This window comes from Camelus ferus, chromosome 2 (assembly GCF_009834535.1).
Source record: "Camelus ferus isolate YT-003-E chromosome 2, BCGSAC_Cfer_1.0, whole genome shotgun sequence".
NCBI lineage: Eukaryota > Metazoa > Chordata > Mammalia > Artiodactyla > Camelidae > Camelus > Camelus ferus.
In genome coordinates, this window is record NC_045697.1 from 10647770 (window position 1) to 10672894 (window position 25125).

A 25125-nucleotide genomic window follows, 5' to 3' on the forward strand; every position below is an offset into this window, starting at 1 on the left:
ATAATTTGACTCAGTTTACTTTTTATCAGGAAAAACGTTTAAGGAGCCAACTCACTGCATAGAAAATGTCTGAATCTACCTTACATCGGCGTAGCAGACGTGATCAGCTCTAACAGCTGATAGGCTGGTGAAAAAATAAAAAGGGACTCATGCCTTAGACATTTTATTTTAACTTAAAGCAAATAAATACACATGCATTTGACCAGCATTTGACGAAAAGCTGAGGTCCTTTTTTGGGTGTGAGTCCTCTGGTTAGAACGGATGTGAGTTAAGATAGAACCCAAGGTAAAAGGAAGCTCCTTGCTTATTTAGAGGTAGACCTGTGCCCACCACCGCATCTCTAAACCACACGCTTAGGGTAGATGATAATGACTCAGATGGGCTCACAGGATGGCACCACCTACACAGAGATAGGTACTTCAGAGAAAGAACTTGGTGACCACAAACTCTGCCTCAAGAAAAATGAGAAGATCTTGCTTATTTGATTCTTCAGTGACTGGAATGGGAAGGGGCTAAACTAAACTCTTATCCAACTACACACTGCTCCCCACCCTCATCCCCAAACGCTGGGAGTAACTGCCTATGTTAAGACATCAGGTTCTCCGAAGAAACAGAACTGTGTAAGAGATGAGATAGAAATAGAGGAAGAGACAGAGGCAGCAGGAGAAAGAGAGAGAGAGGGAAACAGGGAGAAGAGAGAGAGACTGATTTAAAAGATCCATGGGTACTAAGTCTGAGGTCTCAGGCAGGCTGGAAACTCAGGCAGGAAGTGATGCTACGGTCCTGAGGCTGAATTTCTTCTGTGGAAATCAAGTTTTGCTCTGAAGACCTTTCAGCTGATTAGATGAGGGCCACCCACATTATCGAGGGTAACCGCCCTCACTGACAGTCAACTTACTGTAGGTGTGAACCACATCTACAAAATACGTTCACAGCAACACCTAGATTAGCATTTCATTAAATCCCTAGGTACCACTGTAGACACAGAAGACAAACCACGACTTGGCACAAGCCAGCTGTGTTCCCCATAGGATAATTACGCCCCGGAGGGGTGCTGCAGCAGAGGCTGTCTGAGCCGCCCTGTTACCCAGCAGGAAGACTCACCATCGTCAGTGCAACTCCCGACCTAGCGGAGCCTCCAGCCAAGCCACTGGGGCCGAGCGAGCGCAAAGGCAGGGGACCGCCAATCTTGAAATGATGGCCCTTAACCACCTCCAAAATTGACTTACGTTTGGTGTGCGCTGAACGAAAAGGCAGACAGATAAATGCTTTTTGAAAAGATTTCCATCAAAAATGACAGAACTAAATGAGTTTATCACTTGCAAGGTCAGTGTTGCTTCTCTGAAGAATGTACTTAGCGAGCCCATCTCCCAGCAGCCTGGTTTGGTCAAGTGTGTCCACTGTCCTTTGAGGCTTGGATGAACATGACTGACCCACTTCTCGGCTCATAGTTTCCTGTGGCTGGTGTGGGTGAGGATTTGGGGACCCAGACGATGCAACTGCCTCAGGTCTTGGACCGAGATGGGTCTGCCATCTGTGTTGCCACCGTATCTCCTTCTGGAGTGGCAGCGCTGAGTCTGTCTGACTTCAGGACCTGGGTGATAATGCATTTTAGCAACCACTTCAGGCGGCAGGTCCTGAACCTTTCCGTTTCACGGAGCGCTACCTTCTGCCGCTCAACTCCTCCATCAACGTGACTAAACTCTTCAGTTTGGTTTTTAATAAAAGGATTGATGCTTCAGACATTTGGAAGCCAAGCTGGGTTTATTAGAACTTATCAAACATATTCCCCCTGCCTCCAACTATATCATCCAGTATTCTGGAGGGTGAGCCCCCTTTCCTGGATTTAAAGCACAGTTCAAACACCCTTGGTGCGGTTTTCCCTTCATTTCAGCTGTCAGCACAGGACTGCACCGTTGTCCTTGAATTGACTGGGGCGGCTACCCGGCAGGACTGGCACACATCAGCTTGTACTAGAATTAATGACTTGCTCTTCAAGGAAAGAGCTCGGAAAAACGGCGCACAGGAAGCGGTTCTTGGGAAAACATCTGGTACCAGGCTGGCCCCTGTAGCTTTCCCCGACCAGATGTTTACACCAGTCTGTGCCTGGGGATCCTATTTCATCGTCAGGCGACGAGCAGCCAAGCCTGCGACGGGCAGGCCCGCCCTTCAATCACTGCAAATTCCTCTAGAGGAAGCAGGCTCTCGGGTTGCACAGGAGAAGGGAGACCTCTGGGGTCTCCTGGAGCTCGGACAAAGATGCAAGTTGGATAAGGGCTCAGGGCCCAGGGGCTCCCTAATGATGGGCGGGGGCTGGGAGGGGGCCGCTGGGACCGAGACAGGTCTGCCATCTGTGTCGCCACCACTGGTAAATCGGGGGGGGGGGGGTAGGGTGGAGGGGCTTGTGGAGTCCCAGGGTGTCTGGCTCATCTCCTCCCCTAAGACATTCCTGGAAAGCGTAGCTCCACTATCATCTTTTGATTGTTTGAGGAACATTGACTTGAGGATGTTTAAAAGGAATAGTTTGACTTACATCCTTTTGGTTGGCACCAAGGTCCAGGTGATCGCACACACACTCCTGTGAGAATGTGAATCCACTACACCCCATTTTTTTCTGCCACATGACAGAGGAAGGCTTAGCTGTTGAGCACGGCCTCCCCACAACCGGGGACAGAAGGTGGGACCAGGAGGTGAGTGGAGGGGGACTTTTTTTTTCCTCTGTATACTTGGAATACACTTGAATTTTTAAGAGAATATTAAAAAGTTTTTAAACAAAGTACTTTTATTGACATACCCTTCTACTTTTTCCAAACCCTCCCCCTCCAAAAAAATCATTAAAAAATTGAGTTTGTAACACTATCAAGTTAAAAATTTAGTTCCCATACATGTGAATCAGATTTTACAGTAGGTGTGACCTGGAGCTATTTTTATTGTATTTCAGCATCTAGTATTTGTTATTTAAACAAAAAAAAAAAAAAAGGGAAAAGAAGTAAGGCTGAAATCTGCAAAATCTGCAAAAATTTAGATGCTGCCCAATAATGACTGGGAAAGGAATAACCAAATATTCAAGATCTGGATAAGCCCAGTTTTGTCCCAACAAGTGTGTGGTCCAGACAAAGTACACTCTTCCAGTGTTTTGTGAATAATCACCAGAAGCAGCTTTTTTTGGGGTTTGCCTCCATCCCTTCTTGCACTAGCTGAGCTGAAACAGTCTCCCAGAGTCTCTCGTGTGTGTACCCAAACCACTGTCTGCTCATTGTACTTGTGGATGCAATTTCATAACTGAATTAAATATTATGTAAGCAGATAAAACATGACTTCCAAAAGCAAAAGTAATTGATACAAATTCTCAGTGGTATGCTTTTTAAAACTCAGTAAAGAGGAGTAATTTTAAAAAGAACAAGAGCTGTTGAATTCAGTGTAGGGGAGGCAACTCTAAAAGCCCAGATAGAAAAACCAATAAAAATCTAGGGGAAAAAAAATCAGTGCTCAGTTTACACCACACATTCTTGTTACATGAATGAAACCCAAACTGGACATCATCAAAGTTATGCTGGGGAAATTCCTATCCAGAGATCCACAGTCGATGGACCTTCAGAATGTTTGGTGGAGAATGAGGATGTAGGAATTTGCAAATAGGTCTTTCTCACCAGCATGGAGAACTAGCCAGATGTGTGTGTGTGTGTGTGTGTGTGTGTGTTTCACTTTTCTTGGGCACACCAGAGAATTGAGGCTTCAAAGCAATCGATTCCAAAGAGCACCACACTGCTGAAGGAGAGACAAGGGACCCACAAGCTGTTTCCCCTTTGCTGGTCAGGCAAAAAGGAACCACCGAAAATGTTCCCAACCTATTAAAGGGCACGTGTGGGCTAGCGTGTCCCCAAGGAATACCTGGAGGACCCAGAAATGTGGAGGAGTTTGCATTTGCTTGCAAGCTTCCACTGGGGTGGGGGAGGTGCCTGGAGAAAGTCCCCGTGGTGGCAGGTATGCAGGTGAGGGGTTGCCACTGGGGACACACACAAAGACCACAGACTTCCCTGGACATTTCTCTCAAAGAAAAAGCGTTAAAGCCACTCGAGGAGGGGCAGCGAACCCTCTGTGCCCTGTGGCCAAGGCAAAACTCCACTGCTTCTAGGGTGGGGGATATCAGCAAAACCCATCCGCCCATGGGGAACAGGTTGAAACCCTCCTGCCTGTGGGACACAGGTAAAGGCCCACTGCTGCTGGGGGACAGGATGGGAGCAAAACCCCTTTGCTCCTAGAGAGGAAAGCACTCTTGGGGCAGAAAGCTCACTCCTTTCCAGCACCGAAGGCAAATTCCCGGTAAGAGTTTGGCCACCATGGGGAGGGGGAGAGGAACACTGATAAAACCCCCAACTACTCCCCGAGCTCAGCCGCACAGGGACAGCCTAAGCCTAAGGCTGGACCAGGGTAGCTGGAGACCATCCCTCACTGCCTCCCCCATGAGCCTGGCACTGAGGGGAGGAGCAGGAGCATGAGAGGGGCCCTCGGTGGCACAGGTGAGTAGGGACCGCTAGGAGCTGAGGGTGGAGCGGGCACACTGAGGAAAACCCTCCATACGCCAGGCCCCACGCTGCACACATGGCAACCACACTCCACGGCTGGGGGAGTTGCAAGCCCGTGTACATACACTGAAGATGGTCCAACAGCAAACTGACTCAACCAGGAGGGCTCAGCCTCCCAACACTAATAGCCTGAAAGCAGAGAAGGCATGTCCATATCTAGGAATAAACACTGTTCAGCCCAGTTTCTACAATTCTCCTCAGGATGCCCAGCATTCAGGAAAAAATTACAAGACACATGAAAAGGAAAGAAAAAAAATGACCCACTGTCAAGAAAGAATCAAACCCAGAGAGAATCCAGATGTTAGAAAACTTTCAGAGACGAATTAAAAAAAAAAAAAAAAGACTGTTGAGGGGATTTACATTTATACTTCAAGGTAAAATAAAATGCTTAAGAAAAGTATGTACAAAACTTGTGGTTACCAGGGTGGGGAAGGAGGGATAAATTGAGAGTTTGGGATTGGCAGATACAAACTACTGTGTACAGAACAGATAAACAACATGGTCCTTCTGTATAGCTCAGGGAACTATATTCAATGGTTTGTAGTAACCTGTAATGAAAATGAATACATTATGTATAATTGAATCACTATACTGTATTCCAGAAATGAATACAACATTGCAAATCAACTATACTTCAATTTCAAAAAATGTAAAAAACAAAAAGGATGTATAATTTTTAGGATTCCCCAAATTGACCAACTTTAACAAATCGACTACCAATAGTAATCATGTTGAATAAGAGGGTTCTACTCTCCTTAAATTAATCCTCATTTTTTTTAACCATAAATCAATCCAGTGGCAATTCTCTAAGAATCGTAATAACCTATCCTGTTCTGTCCAAATCTCCAATCTGTGGCTTTTACTACCCTACTCCAACTTTCTAACTTTCTCAGTCTTTTAGAGGAAAGGGAGGGGAAGATAAGGGACTATTAACCAGAGCCAAGCGCTCTAGGCAGTGTGGCAAAGCAGAGAGAGCACATGATTTAGAACCAGTCAGAAATGGCTTCAAGTTCTGCCTCCAGTACTCAGAAGCAATGTGACCAGTCTGAATATGGGCCAAGTTACAGAAACCCTCTGGGCCTCGAGATCTTCATCTGTAAAATGGAGAGAAAGCAATTGCCACTCATGAGCTTATCAGAATGACACTAGATGGCTACCACACAGAATCCTGCCGGCAGTCCCCGTATCGCTCCCATTCCCAGATGAGGACACTGGGGCCCAGGAAGGTTGAATACATTGCACATAATCCCTCAGGTGATAAACAGTGAGTCAGGAATTGAGACTCAGAAGTGTTTTCATGCTGAAGCCCATGCTCTTTCCAGTACACAGCCCTGTGTGGATCCAGATCCCAGGTCCAGCCTTGCATCCTGTGGGATATGAAGTGACTTGGGCCCTTGCCTTGAATTCCCTAGGCTCCCACTTCTTCATATGTAAAATGAGTTAATACTGCCTACCTTGCAAGATTATTCTAAGTATTGTAAGTAGAAAAGCACTTAGAAGAGTATCTGACACAAAATAAATGTCCCCAAATAGTGGTGGTGATGGTGGTAGCTATAATGGTGGTTTATGAAAAGATAGATCTTTGGGCTTTTTAATCCAAGATAGATATTGACAAAACATCTATTAATAGCAGGAAAAGGGACAAGACTGGGAGATGAGAGACTTTGCTCCATGATGTTTTGTTAAGTTCCTCACCCTCTCAGGCTGAAGCTTTTTCATTGGTATAATGACATGGTCAGACTACACTCCTCAAAATATTTACTAGGCAGATGAAGAGATACAGTGTGTTCATGGATTGGAAGAATTAAAATGACCGTACCACCCAGGGCAATCTATACATTCAGTGCAATCCCTATCAAAATACCAAGTGCATTCTTCATGGAACTAGAACTAATAATTCTCAAATATGTATAGAAACACAAAAGACCCTCATGAGCCAAAGCAATATTGAGAAAGAAGAACAGAGCTGGAGGTCTCATAGTCCCTGACTTCAGACTATATTACAAAGTTACAGTAATCAAAATAGTATGGTATTGGCCCAAAAATAGACACAAAGATCAATGGAATGGGATAGAAAGTACAGAAATAAACCCACGCACTTGTGGTCAATCAGTCTTTGACAAAGGAGGCAAGAATATGCAATGAAGAAAAGACAGTCCCTTCAGTAAGTGGTGCTGGGAAAACTGGACAGCTGCATGTAAAAGAATGAAATTAGAACATTTTCTCACACCACACACAAAGATAAACTCAAAACGGATTTAAGACCTAAATGTAAGACCAGAAACCATAAAACTCCTAGAGGAAAACATAGGCAGAACACTCTGACATAAATTGTAGCAATATCTCATAGCAATATTTTTTTGGATCTGTCTCCTAAAGCAAAATAAATAAAAGCAGAAATAAACAAATGGGATCTAATTAAACTCAAAGGCTTTTGCACAGCAAAAGAAATCATCGACAAAACAAAAGACAACCTACTGAATGGGAGAAAATATTTGCAGATGATAAGACTGTAGGGGGTTAATATCCAACATATATAAACAGCTTATATAACACACACACGCACACACACATACATCAAACAGCTCGATTCAAAAATGGGCAGAAAAACTGAATAGATATTTTTCCAAAGAGGAAAGTAGATGACAAACAGACACAAGAAAAGATGCTCAACATTCCATCAGAGAAAGGCAAATCAAAACCGTAATGAGGTATCACCTCACACCTGTCAGAATGGCTATCACCAAAAAGAACACAAGTAATAGATGTTGGCAAGGATGTGGAGAAAAGAGAACCCTCATACACTGTTGGTGGGAATGTAAACTGGTGCAGCTACTGTGGAAAACAGTATAGAGGTTTCTCAGAAAACTAAAAATAGAACAACTGTATGACCCAGCAATTCCACTCCTGGGTATATATCCAAAGAAAATGAAAACATTAATCAGAAAAGAAACAATGTACCCCAATGTTCACAGCAGTATTATTTACAATTACCAAGATATGGTAGCAACCTAAGTGTCCATCAAAAGATGAATGGATAAAGAAGATATACACAATGGAATATTACTCGGTCATAAAAAAGATTGAAATCTTGCCATTTGCAACAACATGGATGGACCTAGAAGGTATTATGCTTAGTGAAAAAAGTCAAACAGAAAAATGCAAATACTGTATGTTACCACTTATATGTGGAATCTAAAAACATAAAACAAATGAATATAACAGAAACAGACTCACAGATATAAAGAACAAACTAGTGATTACCAGCAGGGAGAGGGGAGGGGAGAGGGGCAAAACAGGGGTAGCAGATTAAGAGGTACAAATATCATAAATAAGCTACCAGGGTATATTATCCAGCACAAGGAATACTGCCAATATTTCATAATAACTTTAAATGGAGGATAATCTATAAAAATTTTGAATCACTATGTTGTACACTTGAAAATAATATAATATTGTAAATCAACTATACTTCAATAAAAATACATCTCGAAAAAAATACTTAATAGGCACAAATATGTCCTAGACCCTATACTGGGTGTTAAGGATACAGAGACGAAAAGATAAAATTCTTGTGGTTAACAGGTTCACAGTCTACTGGAAACACAGATAAGTAGATAAAAAGTAGGTCTGCTTTTTGGGAAGATGGGGTCATACAAGGTTCACCGTCAGCAGGTCAAATTGGGGGAGTTGTGGCGAGTAAGGAAACACTCGTGGAGCAGTGTTTGAGTGATGTTTGAGCTGTGTTTTAAAAGAGGGACAGAATTGCGTTATGTGAAAGTCCTGAGCCTGTCTGTGAGCCTGGCCTTTGACCGCTGTCTTCCAGTCACTCCTCGAGGCAGGGCAGAGCTGGGAACTCAGAATGAGACTGGGATTAGCAAGAGCCCGGAGGCCCCCAAAGACAACTTCCCAGACCCCAGTACAAAAACGGCTTCTGCTTATTTGCTCTGAATTTCTCCTACATAAACTTCCTAAGTGTCAGAGAACAAAACCCCAAATGAAGAGGAAGGCAGTGAAATGCCCAAAGGCCACCTCCTTTCAATTTAAACACAAAAACAAACCAACTTCTGTTGGATCAACGGCACTGCCTGTTTGTTAGCGGTGGGATGGGAAGCCCCGCAGCCAGGGTGGGGACGGAAGGAATCCTTTATGAGAGCTGAACCCACACCTGGGCCCCTGGGCCCCCTCGGAGGGTGCAGGGGCTAAATAAGGCTCCCCAGCCATTGAGGCAGCACGTGCACCTTCCCCCGCATCTGCGATCACGACACCCCACAGATCCCAAGTCCCTGAGCTCTGTTCAGGCCACTCAAAAGTCACCCCTGAGTCCTGGGGAAATACTAGACTGTGCAAGTTTTCTCCCTTCCTGTGACATGGCACCACAATGCTCCTGACACAGCAGAAAGCCACTCATGAACGGAAAAGAAGTGATAGAGCATGACCATTCACAACCACCACAGTGATGATTTATGAAGGCACGGGTAATCCCTGGTTGCTAAAAGCACTCAGCCAATGAGGGCTGGGGAACAGGACAGGATATGGGGAAAACTGGAAGATACCACCTTAATCAAATCAACAAACTTAATTTCACCAATCATGGGACAAACTGACATCAGTAACTTCCAGATGAGATCCACTGAGCGGATCCAGCATGCACGTAGTACCCCGACAGAAGATTTCATTTGAATCTAATCATGAGAAATCAAGGTAAATTCAAAATTGAGGGACATTTCAGGGGAAAATGGCTTAGGCTCGTCCAAAAAACTACTTGTATGCTATAAAGAAAAATAGGCTAGGGAACTGTTCTAGATTAAAGGAGACTAAATCTAAGGTGAGGCAGGATTCTTGACTGAATACTGGATCCAGGGAATTAAAAACTATATAGAACATTATGGAGAAATCTGAGAAATGTAAATATGAACTGTATATTAGATAAAAGTGTTACAATAATGTTAAATGTCCTGAGTGTCATACTTGCATGTGGTTATGTAGGAGAGACTTAGTCTTACAAGATGCATGCTGTGGTGTGGCAAAATATTAACAATTGATGAATCTATAAAGGACAGACAGGTGTCCATTTGCACTATTCTTGTAACATTTCTAAAGTTTAGAAATGATTCAAGATAAAAATCTGGAAGGCAAAAGTTCCTGGATCTCTTCCCATCTTTTTCCCTATAATCATTTTCCCTTTTCCAAACTCTGTTTCTAATACTAGTTAGCCAGTTAACCTATTTTCCTGTTTATTAGGGGCAAAACTTTTGAACTCAGTTTTGGAAAGTCACACGTTTTATGCTTTGTTCTCTCCTTTTTGGGATTCTGACTCAAGGAACAAATGAATAAGTAAAAAGATAACTGGGAAAATGGATATCACACTTAATGATGAGAATTAATAGTAAAAAAATAGAATTCTTATTAATTTTGGTAGTTCGGTAAGGACAGTGTGGATAGTAAGAAATGCCCGTATTCTTTAGAAAGGCACATTGATGTGGAGGGTGAAATGATAGTATGTCTGAATTTGCTTTAAATGTCCCAGCAAAGAAACAAGAAAGAAAAGAGGACAGATGAAACAAATATGACAAAAACGGATAAATTTTTTCATCTGGGCAATTGGCTAACGAGGATTCACTGTATTATTCTTTCCGGTTTTGGGGTAGGTTTGAAAATTTTTTATAAACAATTTATAGGAAAGGGGAGGGTATAGCTCAGGTGGTAGAGTGCATAGTTAGCATGCAAAAGGTCATGCATGGGTTCAATCCCCAGTAACTCCTCCAAGAATAAATAAATAAATAAATAAACCTAATTACCTCTCCCCACCAAAACAAAAACAAAAACCAAAACAAAGAAACAGATTAATAAAAACATATAGGAAATCTTACTTCCCTCTCACTCCATCCTTCAATTCAGATCTTCATTCCACGTAACCCACTTTTAGTGACGTCACCTTCTAATTGATCCCTTGGACTCACATCTCTCTTAACTCCATTCCTTTCTAGACAACGTTGTCAGATTAATTAACCTACAACCCTTTTTACATGGCCTCCACTAATTATCTTTAAAGCTGTGCATAATGTGACCCTATCCTTCCCACTGAAATTAAAGCGAGTGCAGGCTTTGGAATCAGACTGACCAGATACGTATCTTGGCTCGCCCAGACAGTCCGGTGCACACCTGCTGTCCTGGCCTAATCGTTACCAGTGCTGTCTCTCACTCTTAAAAAGTCCTGGTTTAGATGATAAATTAAATGGCCACCCTAAATCATGTGATCCTGAGTTCAAATTCCAGATCTGATACTTAATGATGTGTGACCTTGGCAATCTATTTAACACCCCTGGACCTCAATTGTCTCATCTTTGATACGGAGGTAATAAATACCCATTGTTAAAAATAATACGTCAAAACTCCAGCACATATTATGCAATCAATAGGCAGTTGCTATAATTATGTCTCCCTCCAGACAAGACCCCTCCAATCCAGCCAGATCTCTTCCCTTGTCCCCAAAACAAACAAACAAAAAAACTTATTCCAACCCTCTGAGGCTTGGTGATGCTATCCCCCCACCTATCAAAACCCTCCTTCTATCCTTCAAAGTTAACACTTGAGGTCCTTTGCCAACTTCCCTCATCACTAATTACCTACAGTTCATCATCCACTTGTGAGACTGAATGATCCACCGGCTTACATGTCCCCTGGACTATTTATTCTCTGTAAATATATTTCATCTCTTCAACCGGAGACTGTTCATTCCTTAAAGTAGGAAATGTTCTTTCTCCCACATAAATCTTATCATTCCTAACCCAGTGTTATGCACCTGCAGCCTGTCTTCAGTAGAACTTGCATGCCCTAAACAAGACACCTCAATTCCAACCTAAGAAATAACTTCTTCTAGGTGAGAATATTTTCTTTGAAAACAAATCTAGAAATACAATCATATATTCTTAAGTTATATTTCGTTTCATTTTAAGAAATTCCTGTATGTCTTTCACCTCGTCTTCTTTATTAAGCTCCAAAGGAGGCAGGCTGAGAAATCAAAGACTTCTTATAAACTAAATCATAATCCCAAATCACCACTACTGTTGAACTTTAAAACCCCAGCCATTCCAATGGTACATTAAATATCACACAAAATCTGACTTCCCTCTGGCTCTAAGTCCTTAATTCAGTCTGGTTTTTAAATGTGCAATCTATTTCTCAAAAGTCTCATTTATCATAATAAAAAATGATTTGACCCTAAAGCACAGTCAGTTCTAGATATTCTGCATATACTGGAGACCAGTGGGTGCACAGTCTGAAACCAGATGTTCTAAATACCTTTTTTTCTTCCAAGTCTTAACTTTATGCTTACATTCTATATGGGGATATAGCGTGATTTTCACTATATAAAAACTATTTTAAAATGTCTTTGCCTAGGGAAAAAAAATCTGAAAAACTATCTTTTTTCTTTGGGTGGAGAATGGACCTTTTTAAAATCTGTTTCTGTATATTTTGAATGAACATATTCTACCTGCAAAATGGAAACAAATAAAAGTATGTCTCTTGTGCTTGCAAAGAATGATATTAACCAACAATAATAAACTATTCACTTATTTAGTCAACAAAAGCGTGTTCATTCAACAAAAGCTCCTGCTATACCCAAGTACCAGGAATCCAATTTCAAACAACAAAGCAGGCACTGCCTCCCTCCCAGCCAACAACTCCCCTGCCCACCTTCCTGCTTGCCTGACCTACCAGCATTCATTTGACTGTAGGGACCTGAAATGAGCGAGCTTCCTGTCTCTGGGCCCTAGTTTTCTTGTCTGTAAAATGGGACTAGGAAATTGGATGATTACTTTCTGACCAGATGATCTTCCCTCAGTGACAGATTCCCTAAAACCAAGTGACCTGATTAGGCAAAAGGTTTCTGTATAAAGAGCTGTTGACACGAAATCAACACTAAAAAGACAGAGACTTGGCTACATAACTGGGCAGAAGGCATTTCACAAACTCCTCAAAAAGGAAACACAGATGGGAGAACCATCAACCACAGGAGTGATCAGAAATAAGTATAAAGTAACAAGATGCAATTAATTCAGTCTTAAAAAATCCCAACACATTACTGGTGGTGGCATCAACCATTTCAGGACCTTCTGGGAAATGGGTAGTTCTTTCAAAGACTTTGAAAATGATCATATCTTTTGACTAATTCGTTATTGAGGGGAAAGAATTCTAAATGCCTGAATAAGCCTAGTGAAAAATTGGAAATAAAAATGGGGAGGGATGAATTAGTTTCCATGGGATTCCACCCAGTTTTCTCCGTGAAGTAGGAGGTCACTGGCTGGTGGAGGAGGGTTCAGGATAGAAATTTCAAAAGAGAAGAAAATGTATGCAAATAGTATGAGAAACAAGTCAGGAACCAGCAGGGAGTGTGGTGTGTTTGGAGAGAGATACTAAGTTAGAGAGTGTGGCCAGAGATGGTCCCTGAGGAGCTGACATTTGAGCAAAGACCAAGTGACAGGAGAAACAAGCCATGCAGAGGAATGGTCCAAACAAAGGGAATGGCCAGATGCCAAGGGTCTGTGGCAGGACGTCATGTGGCACATTCAGGAAGATCTGGGAGGAAGCTGGGATGACTGTTACGGTCCTTCGGAGGCTACTGTGTCCCCCACTTCCCCGTTCTCTCCCCCTAAGTGAGGAGGCATCTCCACTGGTCCAGGCGACCGGCAGCCCTAGTGAGGGGGAGGACAGCCCTGCGGGAGAGAAGTGGACAGCTCAGATACACACACTCACAGTACAACACGTGGAATTACATCCAAGCAAACTGGTCCTCAGGAAGACGGGTCTGTGCTGTTACTTCAATGCAGAACTCAGGAAGCACTCACTTCTGAAGTCAGCTATTAACTTGATTTCAGAGCAGATACTCATTTCTACTCTGCTTTATTTCTATTACACAAGGTTATACTTGGAATGGCTCTTTAAAGAAATGCAATTCCTTGCAAAGCTGGCTTCCAGAGTACTCAGTCATTTGACACCACCGTAGACTAGTAGACTTGGCTGCGTTAAGCACAGCACATCTCAATCAGCGGCCCCCCAAGGAGCCAGCCAGTACAAATCTCATTAGGCTGAGCTTCTGGGTCAGCCAACCTCCAAGGGGATATAAAAACATCCACACCCTCCCCTTCCCCAGGATTCAGGCTATTTACTTCCAATCAGGTTGGAGGAGAGCCTTCAAAGGCAGTGATAAACATATCATACTGCATCACCATCAATTACTAAAATATTAAATATTTTAAAATAATAATACAAGGACATACAGACTCCTGCATTAGGTAATCAGTGCTCAAAAAATGTCAAACACAAACATTATGTTGCCACCTTTTGTCTCCCAGCGTTAACTTAGAAGTTCCCTCCTACAGAATTACTAAACAGCTTTCTCAAGCTGCTTTCTGTAAACAAGTCACTGCTCTCCTTGAAAGACTGAAAAGACTGCTTTCACCTAAGCTACTGCCCTGAGAGCCTTCTCCATCCTGTCTCTTCTAGTTTTAAATTATTTTGGTTTTTTTTTAATCCCACTTCAATAAGAACTTGGCTTTTAGGACTTTTCTTTTTTAATTTTTAGTTTATTTTAATATAATTTTTAAAGGTCACTCGCCATGTACAGTTATTACAAAATATTGGCTATGTTTCCTGTGTTGTAAAATACATCCTTGAAGCCAATCTGCACCCAATAGTTTGTACCTCCCACTTCCCCACCCCTATATTGCCTCTCTCCCACCCTCCCCACTGGTAACCACTCGTTTGTTCTCTGTATCTGTGAGTCTGCTTCTTTCTGGATTATAGTCACTAGCTTTTACCTTTAGATTCCACGTAAGTGATGTCACACAGTATTTGTATTTCCCTGTCTGATTTATTTCACTTAGCATAATGCCCTTGAAGTCCATCCATGTTGCTCCAAATGGCAAAATTTCATTTTTTATGGCTGAGTAGTATTCCTCTGTGTGTGTGTGTGTGTGTGTGTGTGTGTGTGTGTGTGTGTGTGTACACATAGTACATCTTCTTTATTCATTCATCTGTGGATGGACACTTAGGTTGCTTCCATATCTTGGCAATTGTAAATAATGCTGCCATGATGCTGGGGTGCATGTATCTTTTTGAATTAGTGTTTTTGTTTTCCAGGATTTTACTTTTTTTCCCTATTCTTCCAAGGCTTACAGGGATATGTATAAAATTAAGGTAACATGAATATGAAGGACAAAAAGAGAAAAGGAAGTCCAGGGACATAAGTTGAAACTCCCAAGCTCCATGCAGGTAGAGCCCATCTGACCCACGGTCCCATCCCGCACAGCACGCGCTGCACATGCACCTTGGCATTTGTGGAAGAGGAACACAGGGAGCAAGGGGCACACCTGTGTCCTGTACCTGCAGCTGAAGGGGGAGCCACTCTTCTCAGAAAGAAAGTTTTATTCCACATGCTCTCACCAAAAGGAAACCCTGAGGTGTAATTAACCGCCTCGACAGCATGCTAATGGGAGCCAGAGGGACCCGTTTCCTTGTGCAGTTACAGACGGCAGCAAGGAGAGGTGTCAGGGCTCACCACGAGTCCTCCACACACAGCTCACAGCTCAGGGCGAAGCCCAGGCGGATGGCAGCCTACACAGGTGAAGACTGGAGATTTTTAAAATACACTGTAGCAACTCATGCTCACTCTTTGTCATCCATGCCTTTTCAAAAAGGTAAAATTGACTCAGTTGATGTTAGCCAAACTGGGTAAAAGGAAGAAATCAAAACTGAAATTACGAACTACTGGAAATTAAAAATGAGAACACCACATTCTAAATCTACAGGATAAAGCCAACACTGTTCTCAGGAGAAATTTTATAGGCTTAAATGCATTTATCAAGAAACAAGAATAAGGGGGAGGGTATAGCTCTGTGGTAAAGTGCATGCCTAGCATGCACGAGGTCCCGGGTTCAATCCCTGGTACCTCCACCAAAAGTAATAAATGAATAGATAAGCCTAATTACTTCCCCCCACAAAAAAATTTTTTTTTAATTTTTAGAAAAAGAAATAAGAATAAAAATGAAATTACTAGATGTTCTACTCTAAAAATTTAAAAAAACAAAATTAAATAGACTTCCAAGTGAAGAAGGGTAGAATTACTAATAACAGACTAAACAAAATGAAGGTTATTTTTCATTTATTAAAAGGCACATTAGGAGTCAGTAAAGGCCAGTCCTTAACTCCAGAGCCCATTTCTGCTACACTGGGGAAACTTATTTGTAAAACAAGCAATACAGTGTCTAAAAAGTCACCTTGAAAGGGCCCAAAATCCAGAGTAGTTACTGGACTTACACTTTTCTAGCAAAAGTTTAAAATCATTCTCCTTGCTTGCCTTTCTAGCTTTCTAGGAAATAGAAGAACTTACAAAAGCATTTTCCATGGGGTGCATTGTTCGATCCGACTAAAAGGCATCGGGCGATAGCTGAGTCTAAGAGCGTAATGAAACGTAAGTAAGAGTAAGATGCCAAAATCAGACGATCTGAGTTCAAATCCCTGCTCTGCTCACTCACAAGCTGTGTGACCCTGGCTAAGTGAGTTCCTCTCTCTGAGCCTCTTCCCCCATGTGTATATTACAGAGATGATGTCCGCCTCCCAAGACACTGGACAAAATTCAGCGAGATTTTTCTGCCTCGCTCGTGCAGGACAGAACTGAATCCACCTCTGTGGAGTGTGATGAGGGGTTACTTGTCAAATGTGCCAATTCACAAAATTATAAATTGACCCAGCAATTCTGCTTCTAGGAATACATACTTACCTGCACATTTGTGAAATAACTTGTTACACAGTATTTGTAACGGCAAAATGGTAGAAAACACATTAAAAGTAATGAACTACTTTGCAGCAATAAAAAAAAAAAGATGAGGAAGCTCTTAATGTACTAATACAATGACCAAAATATGCATTTACAAAGAAAGCAAGGTGCCAAACAATATACACAATATGTTATCATCTGTGGAAAAAAGACCACAGACACACGTTTGCCTGCGTTACCAGAAAACAAATCGGAAAAGACACAGACACACAAATGCACACGCAAAACCTGCATACAGCGGTCGTCTGTGAAAGCAAGCTGGGGACTGAGAGCCAGGAGTGGGACAGAAGCTTCGCAACGCATACGCTTTTGCACTTCTAAATTCTGAGTATGTAAATATATGTCACCAATTGAGAAATGGGTATTTTCTAAATTCGGTGAAATATGGGAACAAATCAAAGGTGAAAAATACTGATAACTCAACTGAAAAAAATGAGCAAAGGCAAAATCACAAGTTTTTTTTGAAAAAAAAGAAATATATATGGTGGGGGAGGGTATAGCTCAGTGGTTGAGCGCATGCTTAGCATGCAGGAGGTCCTGGGTTCAATCCCCAGGATCTCCATCTTAAAAAAAAAAAAAGTAAAGAAAAATGGATAAAAGAATAGGACTGACCAATGATTAAAGGTACACAAAATAAAGCATGTTTTCTATAACATGTCAGACCGGCCAGATAGAGTCTTCATAACCACAGTTGGAAAAAGTGTGGAGAAACAAGCATTTTCATGCACTAATACAGGGAATACAAAGTGGTATATAAATTAGAGAACAATGGTAATAGCGATGAAAATTTTAAATGCACATACCATGGTACGTATGCCACGGTAATTCCTTTTCCAGGGATTCCTCGTACTGGTTGTATTGCCCAACTATAACTATGCAAGATACATATTCAAGAGTGGTCTTCATAGCAGTGTTTGAAACAGCAAACAACTGGGAACTCAAACATCCATTGCTGTGTCTAATCAATTCATTTTTCAAATCCCGAACCTGCAATATGATGGTATTTGGAGGTAGGACCTTTGGGAGGTAATTAGGTTTAGGTGAGGTCACGAGCCTGGGCTCATGGTAGGGTTAGTGCTCTTCTAAGAAGAGGAAGGGACCAGAACCCTCTCTCTCCACCAAGTGAGGAGAGCAAGCCGTCTGCAAACCAAGAAAAGGATTCTCACCAGACATCAAATCCGCCGGCATTAAGATCTTGGACTTCCAGCCTCCAAGACTAGGAGAGACAAATGTTGACTGTTTAAACCACCCAGTCTGTGGTGTTTTGTTATGATTAAAACAGGCCCCAACTGGAAACCTCTCAAATGCCAATCCAGTAGGATGGATAAATAAATTATGGTATATTCACGTGACAGAACAACAGCAGTGAATATTTACAACTACATGCAACAACGTGGATGAATCTCACAAATAAAATGTGAAGTAAAAGAAGCTAGAAACCAAAGAGAACATACTCCCCTACCAGGCATTGCTAACCTATACACTGAAAATCAGGAGAGGGTTTCCTTGGGGATAAGCTGGGGACAGCGACCGGGAAACGAGAGAGTTCTTCTGGGGGCTTCTTTTTCTTGACCTGGGGTCTAGTTACACAGATGTGTGCAGTTTAGTAAAAGCCATCGAGCTGCAGGTTTAGGTGCACTTTTCTATATGCATAAAATTGTTTAAAAATTTTTTTTCAATAAAAAATAGAAAATTCTGACTTACTAGGTAGGGCCCAAGAATCTGCATTTGTAATAAACTCCTAAATGAGGCAGATGCTGTTGGTCCAAAGGACACACCTGGAGTAGCAGCGAGCTATGCCACAAATGTCCAAGTGTACAAGAGAATTTCCAGGAACAGGCTTCGAGAACAATACACACCCCACCCCCAGCCTCCTTCCTGTTGCTTTGGTTGGCGTTACAGGTTTACTGAGTGATGTCCACTTCCCGCTGTCCGCAGAGCCCCGAGCACACGTGTTGGCATGACATTCCAGAGCCCATCTGCCATCTGCTCACAAGCTACTCCCCAGGCTTGTGGCCTGACAGCCTCCCAGACAAGCAGGGCTCTGGTCTCACTGCTCTACAAGACATATTCCACGAGCCCCTGTCTCAACATGCATCACTCGGGCCTCTGCTTGTGTACCTGCCATGCTCTCCTCTGCTTCCTGAACTCTTCCACAACCGCGCAGCTCAGTTCAAATGTTACTTCCTCCAGGAAGCCTTCTCTGATTGCCCCACAATGGCTAGTCCCTCCTCTGGACAGCCGAGAGCCCACTATTCGCACCTGACAGTCAGCATGGACCAGCCTGCCTGCATCAGAGCCGACTGTGGAGGTGGAGGGCTCAGTGCTCAATGTCAGCCTTTTGAGAGCGGGGGAACCCAGTCTGTCTGCCAAATAGCACCAGGCCTGGCACCCAGTGGGTACTCACTATACTTACAGCATTGAAATTCAAGAACTTGGAATCAGACAACCAGGTCTGAATCTCATTCCATTATTTTTCAGAAATATGACCTTGGGCAGATCATTTAATATCTCTGAGCTGCTGGGGCTACCGGGAGAACTAAAGAAGTCTGTAATAGGTGTGGTGAGATGAATGTTGGCCCCCAAAAAGAATCAGCAAGTCCTGACCCCAGGAATGTAAGCTTATTTGGAAAAAGGGTCTTTGCAGATTAGGTTCGGGATCTCAAGGTGAGATCATCCCAAATATAGGATGGGCCCTAAATCCAATGACAGATGTCCTTATAAGAGAAAGCAAAGGGAGATCCAAGCCAGAGACACAGAAGGCAGCCGTGTGGAGAGGGGCAGAGACTGGAGTGATGCAGCCACAAGCGAAGGACATCTGGAGGCACCAGGAGCTGGAGAAAGCCAGGAAGGACTGTCCCCTAGACCCTTCAAGGGAGAGTAGCCCTGCCAATATATTGATTTTGTACTTCTGGCCCCCAGAACTATAAGAGAATAAATTTCTGTTGTTTTGAGCCACCCAGTTTGTGATTATTTGTCACAGCAGCCCTAAAAAGCCAACACAGTATAAGTCAAATAAATACTTGTTCTTCTGTCCATGTGATCACCGAGGTGTGACATTAATTTAAAAGTTTGTAATGAATATAGATTTTATGCATTCATAGTTTATTTAACAAACATTCACATAGCTCTTAGTGTATATCAGACAATGTCCTAATTGCTTCATAAATATTATTTACTTAGATATTACGATGATCCCAAAAGTACTATTATTATTATTATCTCCATTTTTCAGAGGGAAAACTCTGGAACAGAGAGTTTAAGCAACGTGCCCAAGGTCACAGAGCTAGTCAACACAGGAGCCAGGAGTCAAACTCAGGCAGTGGCTCTAGAGTGCTCACCACCGCTCAAGTGCCAGGCCCGTTTTGGAATCTAGACCCCAGCCAGGCAGAGGGTACGTGGCAGGGCTGCCCAGGGCCACCCGTCCTGGTAACGTCCCTCACACTCCTGCCCCAGCACTGCCCCGTCCAGACAACACTCGACAGCTGGATGTCCAAGCGCACATCCGAGAACTTCCCTTCCACTCAGTGGACCAGTGATGCCTCCCACCACGTGGGCTTCATCCAGCAGCTGCCCGGGGAAGGGGGCCATTTTATATTCATACCTAATCTGTCTTTTCCTGGATGTATTTGAAGGCCTCCAAGAGAACGTCACCGCTGGGGACAGGGAAGCTTTCCTTCTCGTGTCTTGCTGGGGACTGGCCCACTTTTACTCCTCAGAAGGGAACAGCCTGCCTGCACCACTTTCTCGCAGGGAGGAGGCCGGGACAGGGCTCAGCACGACTTCATGGACAAGCTTATGGGAACACAGTCAACAGGTCTAGTTTTTCATCTTAGCTGCAGAAGCTGTACCATGATGGATGGACTAGAGGAGAGCCCGTTACTGTCTCCAGACACGTCCCCGCTCCTCAAACCCACCCACACTCATAGGTGGCATATATGCCATTTATTTGATCTGATATACAACAGATCCCCTCCACGGAGGCAACGCGGTGCAGCACAGGGGACAAGCCCAGGCTTGGGCGGCACAGGGCTCTGGGGCAAACCCTGGCTTGGTCCCTTAGCCATCAGTGCGTGTGACCTTGCCAACAGTCCCTCAACCTCCCTGAGTCTCTCTTTCCTTATCAACAAAATACAAGTGACGACTGTGAGCCTGGACAACAAACCCAGCTTGCCTGGCTTCAAACTTCGACCCTGCCCACTGGCTAGTGTGTGACCCTGGTCAAGCTCGTTAGCTCTCTGGACCTCTGCTTCCCCTTCTGTAAAATGAGGATAATAGTACCCAGCTCACAGAGTCACTGAGTTGTTCAAACCCCTGAAAGCAGGCACATAATAGCAGTTTGCTGTTATAATTGTTAAGATGCAAAGACATGACAGCTGTACCCTGCGCGGCACAGTGAGTGACACCTGGGAAGGAGGACAATGGCTCCAGGACCCTATTTATAGCCAGGCCCGGTGCCAATGAGTCTCATGATCTAAAGAAGACAGTGCTGGCTCTGAATTAAGAACACGCAGGTGTTGGATACAATATAACCTCCTGATTCTAGGTGGACGTTGACACACACACACCTATTAGGCTGTCCACCCAACCCCTCTTTCCTGGAAACCACCTCCATGCCTGTGAGGCAAGGGGGACATTGACGGCTCGCAGCGCCAGGCCCACACACAAGGTGTCACTCTGGCCACGGCGACTTGATGGGCCCGTGCTTGGTGACTGGCCCAGGTGGGATGAGAACTGAGACTTGGGACTGAAAGAGAGAGAATGCCCAGCCACTCTCCAGGAAGCCGGCCTGAAACCTATGAACTTGGCAGGTTCTCCACCATGAGGACTGCAGGAGGGGGGAACCCAGAGAGGGGGATGGGAGAGAGGAGGAGGAATGAAGTGGCCACCGGGCAGACAGCAGCCAAGAGGGAAGGAGGTGGAGTCCCTGGTGGCTGACCCCTCCCCCCACGAGGTAACCCAGAGTCCTGATAATAAACCCCCTTCGCTAATAGGCTTCTGTTACCTCAACAGGGAGACTCCCACTGAATGTCACATCCTCACGCATCTCAAAGTCTGCAGAAACCACGCTTAATCCCTCCCTCTTCTGCAGGTCTGCCACTTACCAGCTCCGCTCCCACGCCCGCCAACTCCAGGAAGCAAATCACATTAGCCCAAAACACTGATAGAAATAGGTCAACCATCCTAAAATCTAATTTTAAAATATACCAACACAGAATGGAGAATGACTTTAGAAAACTTCTTTAAGAATAAAAGCAGAGGAGACCTTTTTCTTTGCTTCCTCCATTAGAAAGGCTCTAATCTGGGTCATGATTTACACTAACTTCATCCCAGACACACAAAACTGGAAAAGACACTGCTTACCATCCACACCAGATAATCTTCTGCACTGCATGCTTTTAAGGTGTAAAAATTACTATTTTTCGTATTTATTTCTTCATTTTAAAAGCACTATGATAAAATAAAAGGGAAATAAATTACCCACAAAGTAAGCTGCAGAATATACGAGAAATAACTAGTCCTGGAGATGGGGGTTGGGGAGTCCTCAATCTGCCACTGGCTAGTTGTGTACTTTGAATGTGGAATCTCATCCTGACTTAGTTTTCCAATCTGTAAAGGGGGGTGTAATAAACAGAAGTTAGACCACCATCTACCACCATCAACTACCTGAGAGTCAAATGAGCTAACGCTTTGCACAGGATGCCTTACGGCAGATACTGGGGACAGCAGGGAAGAACCAACAGAGAAAAACAGAGCCCGTTAGATGCCAGTAGTTTTGTAGGAGTAGAGACTACTGAGTGAACTAGCATTGCATCCAAGTCCTGGCTTCTAGACCCAGTCCTGCCACCGTGGGGCTTGCTGGGGAGATACAGCCCACGTAACCTCAAAAATAATGGAACGTAGCTCCGGATAGAACGGTCCTGAGGGAGCAGCAGCAGGGACAGCTTGATGAGCCCCCCTGGGACACCGTTTCTTTCCATATCCCTCCCGACACCAATCTGGGCATCAAATCTCACCCACTCTTCCCCTCACATGGCAATATTAATAGCAGCCACATGTACTGAGGATTTTTCTCTGTGCCTTGCAGACATGGTTTTAAACAGAGGCTTCACGTACATCAGCTCATTTCAGCCTCACAGATAAAAGCTACGGAGCGGGCTGTGATTATAGTCATACTACATCTATGAGAACAGAGGTTCTGAAAATTAACTTGGCCAAGAGCACCCTGCAGGTAACAGGCAAGAGCTAGGACTTAAACCAAGCCTTTTGGACCTAAAATGGATCCTGACCCTGTTCCCCCATCGCCTTCGCCTCATTCCACGTTAGTTCATTATTACCACCCTCCCTGTGACCTATCCTACCAGCTGCTGTCGGATTCTTTTCCCAAAACCCAGCTTCACATCCACGCTGGCTCACAGCACCCAGCGAGGCGCACCACAGAAGGCAGGGCTTTCAATAATGCTTCTCGAGTGAATGAAGCCTTTGCTCCTGCTGCCTTAGCTTCTGTCCCCCTACAGAACCCCCTGGCCTACCAGTCCAGGTACTCCAGCTCTGGCTTCCCAACCTTGGCGGACTTATTCCACAGATACACGCCCCATAGGTCCACCATGAACCAATGTCTCCTTCACTCCCCGGACAAGCCATTCTCTCTGCCTGGAATGCTCTTTCCCCAACTCCCTCTCCCACCCTCCATCCCCAGCCCCCACCCCCACCCTCACCCCCCACCCCCAGCCCCTCCTCACTCATCCTGCCATCAACACCTTTTCTAGGTTGAATGCATAGACTGACGACTCCTCCCAAATGTAAGCCAACACTCTCTGCTTAGAGAGCCAAGCCCAGGTCACCACTCCGCTCTGGCAACTTCAGTCCAGGGCAGGGATTTATGAAATACCCACACCAGGTTCTAGAGCACATTCTGCCACAGTGTATAGTTACCTGTCTTCCTGGTCTTTTCTTCTGTCCAGGAATAAGCCTTTGTCTCAAGCCCCAGCTAAACTAGACCTTTCCATTTTGTATTTACCAAGATATAACATGGTACAACTTCTCTTTAGGGAGTTCCAAATGCACAATTTGGTACACCATTTTGGTCATACATGGGATGTGAAAGTGGAAAACTCCCCAGTCCGAGGGCATGAAAAGACAGAGTCCAGGTTTCAGGGCCCTCCTCCCTTCCTCTTCTGCTCTGTGCTGGGACTCTGCATTCAAAACACTTCTCCCTCACGTGGAACAATAGACCTGTGGGATATTACCATCTGTGAAGATGTTACTCCACAGAAGACTTGTCCATAGTCATCTGTTTTGGTTAGTGTACTACATTAGTTAACCTAATGAACGGAAATCCATCTCTCTCCCTCTTGCTCTATTTTTTTTTTTTTTTTTTGCATCTTCAATTATGATGACATCTGCCTCTGTTTTGATGCTCATGAAATGCACCGGCCCCAAATGGAAAAACTATGATTGTCTCATATGTTTTCTTTATGTTGCAAAGCACCTAATGGGCACTTCAAGACTATTATGAAATCCAGTAACTGGGTGAAAGAATAGAAATAATGAGCTGATGGAAGAAAATCAACAGTCCAAGACGTCACCTGCTAACTTCAGTATTATATTCTCTAAGCAACCTAACGGTGATTTTGAAAGGGGGAGTACTGGTCTGCTCTGGTCTACTTTTGAAACTTCTGGGAGTTTCTTTCTCTGAAGTAACAAGTATTAATGAAGGTCAAGGGACAAGCAAGGCCAACAGCCTCAGATTACATTAGGATTCAAATTCTAAACTAATAATGACATTGGAGTCGAAAACCTCGGAAAGCACCAGAAAGATGTCTTTTAACCTGATCATTTGAATGAAGACCTTTAAAAACACTGCTTTTCCTTGTAAAATATGTGTGAGGAAGTCTTCCCAAGAAGTCTAGAAGGAGCAAAATAGAACAACATATGGAAACAGATTACAGGATTAACTAATTACATGATCTGTCTTAGAATGACCCATGGAAGATGCTCATCACAGTCTTTTTAAAGAAGTCATTGTAAATTCATATTAAACAACAGAATTCTATGCTTTTTACATTAAAAGAAAAAAACAACAAAGAAGCCAAGACTAAAAACACTAGTAGATACTTGTTTATTTAATTTTATTTACATCAAGTCTAAAAACAAATGAAGAACTATTTATTGAGAATAGTGAACTTGTATTCAACATTAATAAATAAACTCAGTTTATTTTCTGCTTCTGCCCTTAGGATTTCCAAATTTAGTCGCTCAAGCAGTGACATAAACAGCAAGCACTCTCCTATGACAGCAGGGCTCAGAGTGATTTATTTCACTCAACTGAAATTTAAACTAAAAATGGAGAACTACACTTCAAACTGTTTCAACTGCTTAATCTGAGACAAATATAAAGGAAAGTTTCAACATAAATGTATATTAATGATGCAACACGGATGGACCTGGAGGGTATTACGCTTAGTGAAGTAAGTCAGACAAAGACAAACACTTTATGATATCACATATAAGTGGAATCTAAAAAAATAAAACAAAGGAACATTTAAAAATGTACATGAACGAAAATCTATGAACTGCCTGTAATAGAAACAAGAGCTGAAGTTCACAAAATATATTCTCTCGCTTTCTCTCTTCCCCCTCTCTCTTTCTCTCTCTCTCACACACACAAATAATCTTCTTGTGAACAACAGCTGA

General features: G+C 43.4%; 1 protein-coding gene across 9 annotated transcripts in view; it reads right to left on the reverse strand.

The window, feature by feature from the left end:
• The window catches only part of PROM1 (prominin 1), a 113758-nt gene that overhangs the window by 69186 nt on the left and 19447 nt on the right, over positions 1-25125 (reverse strand). The window lies entirely within an intron of this gene.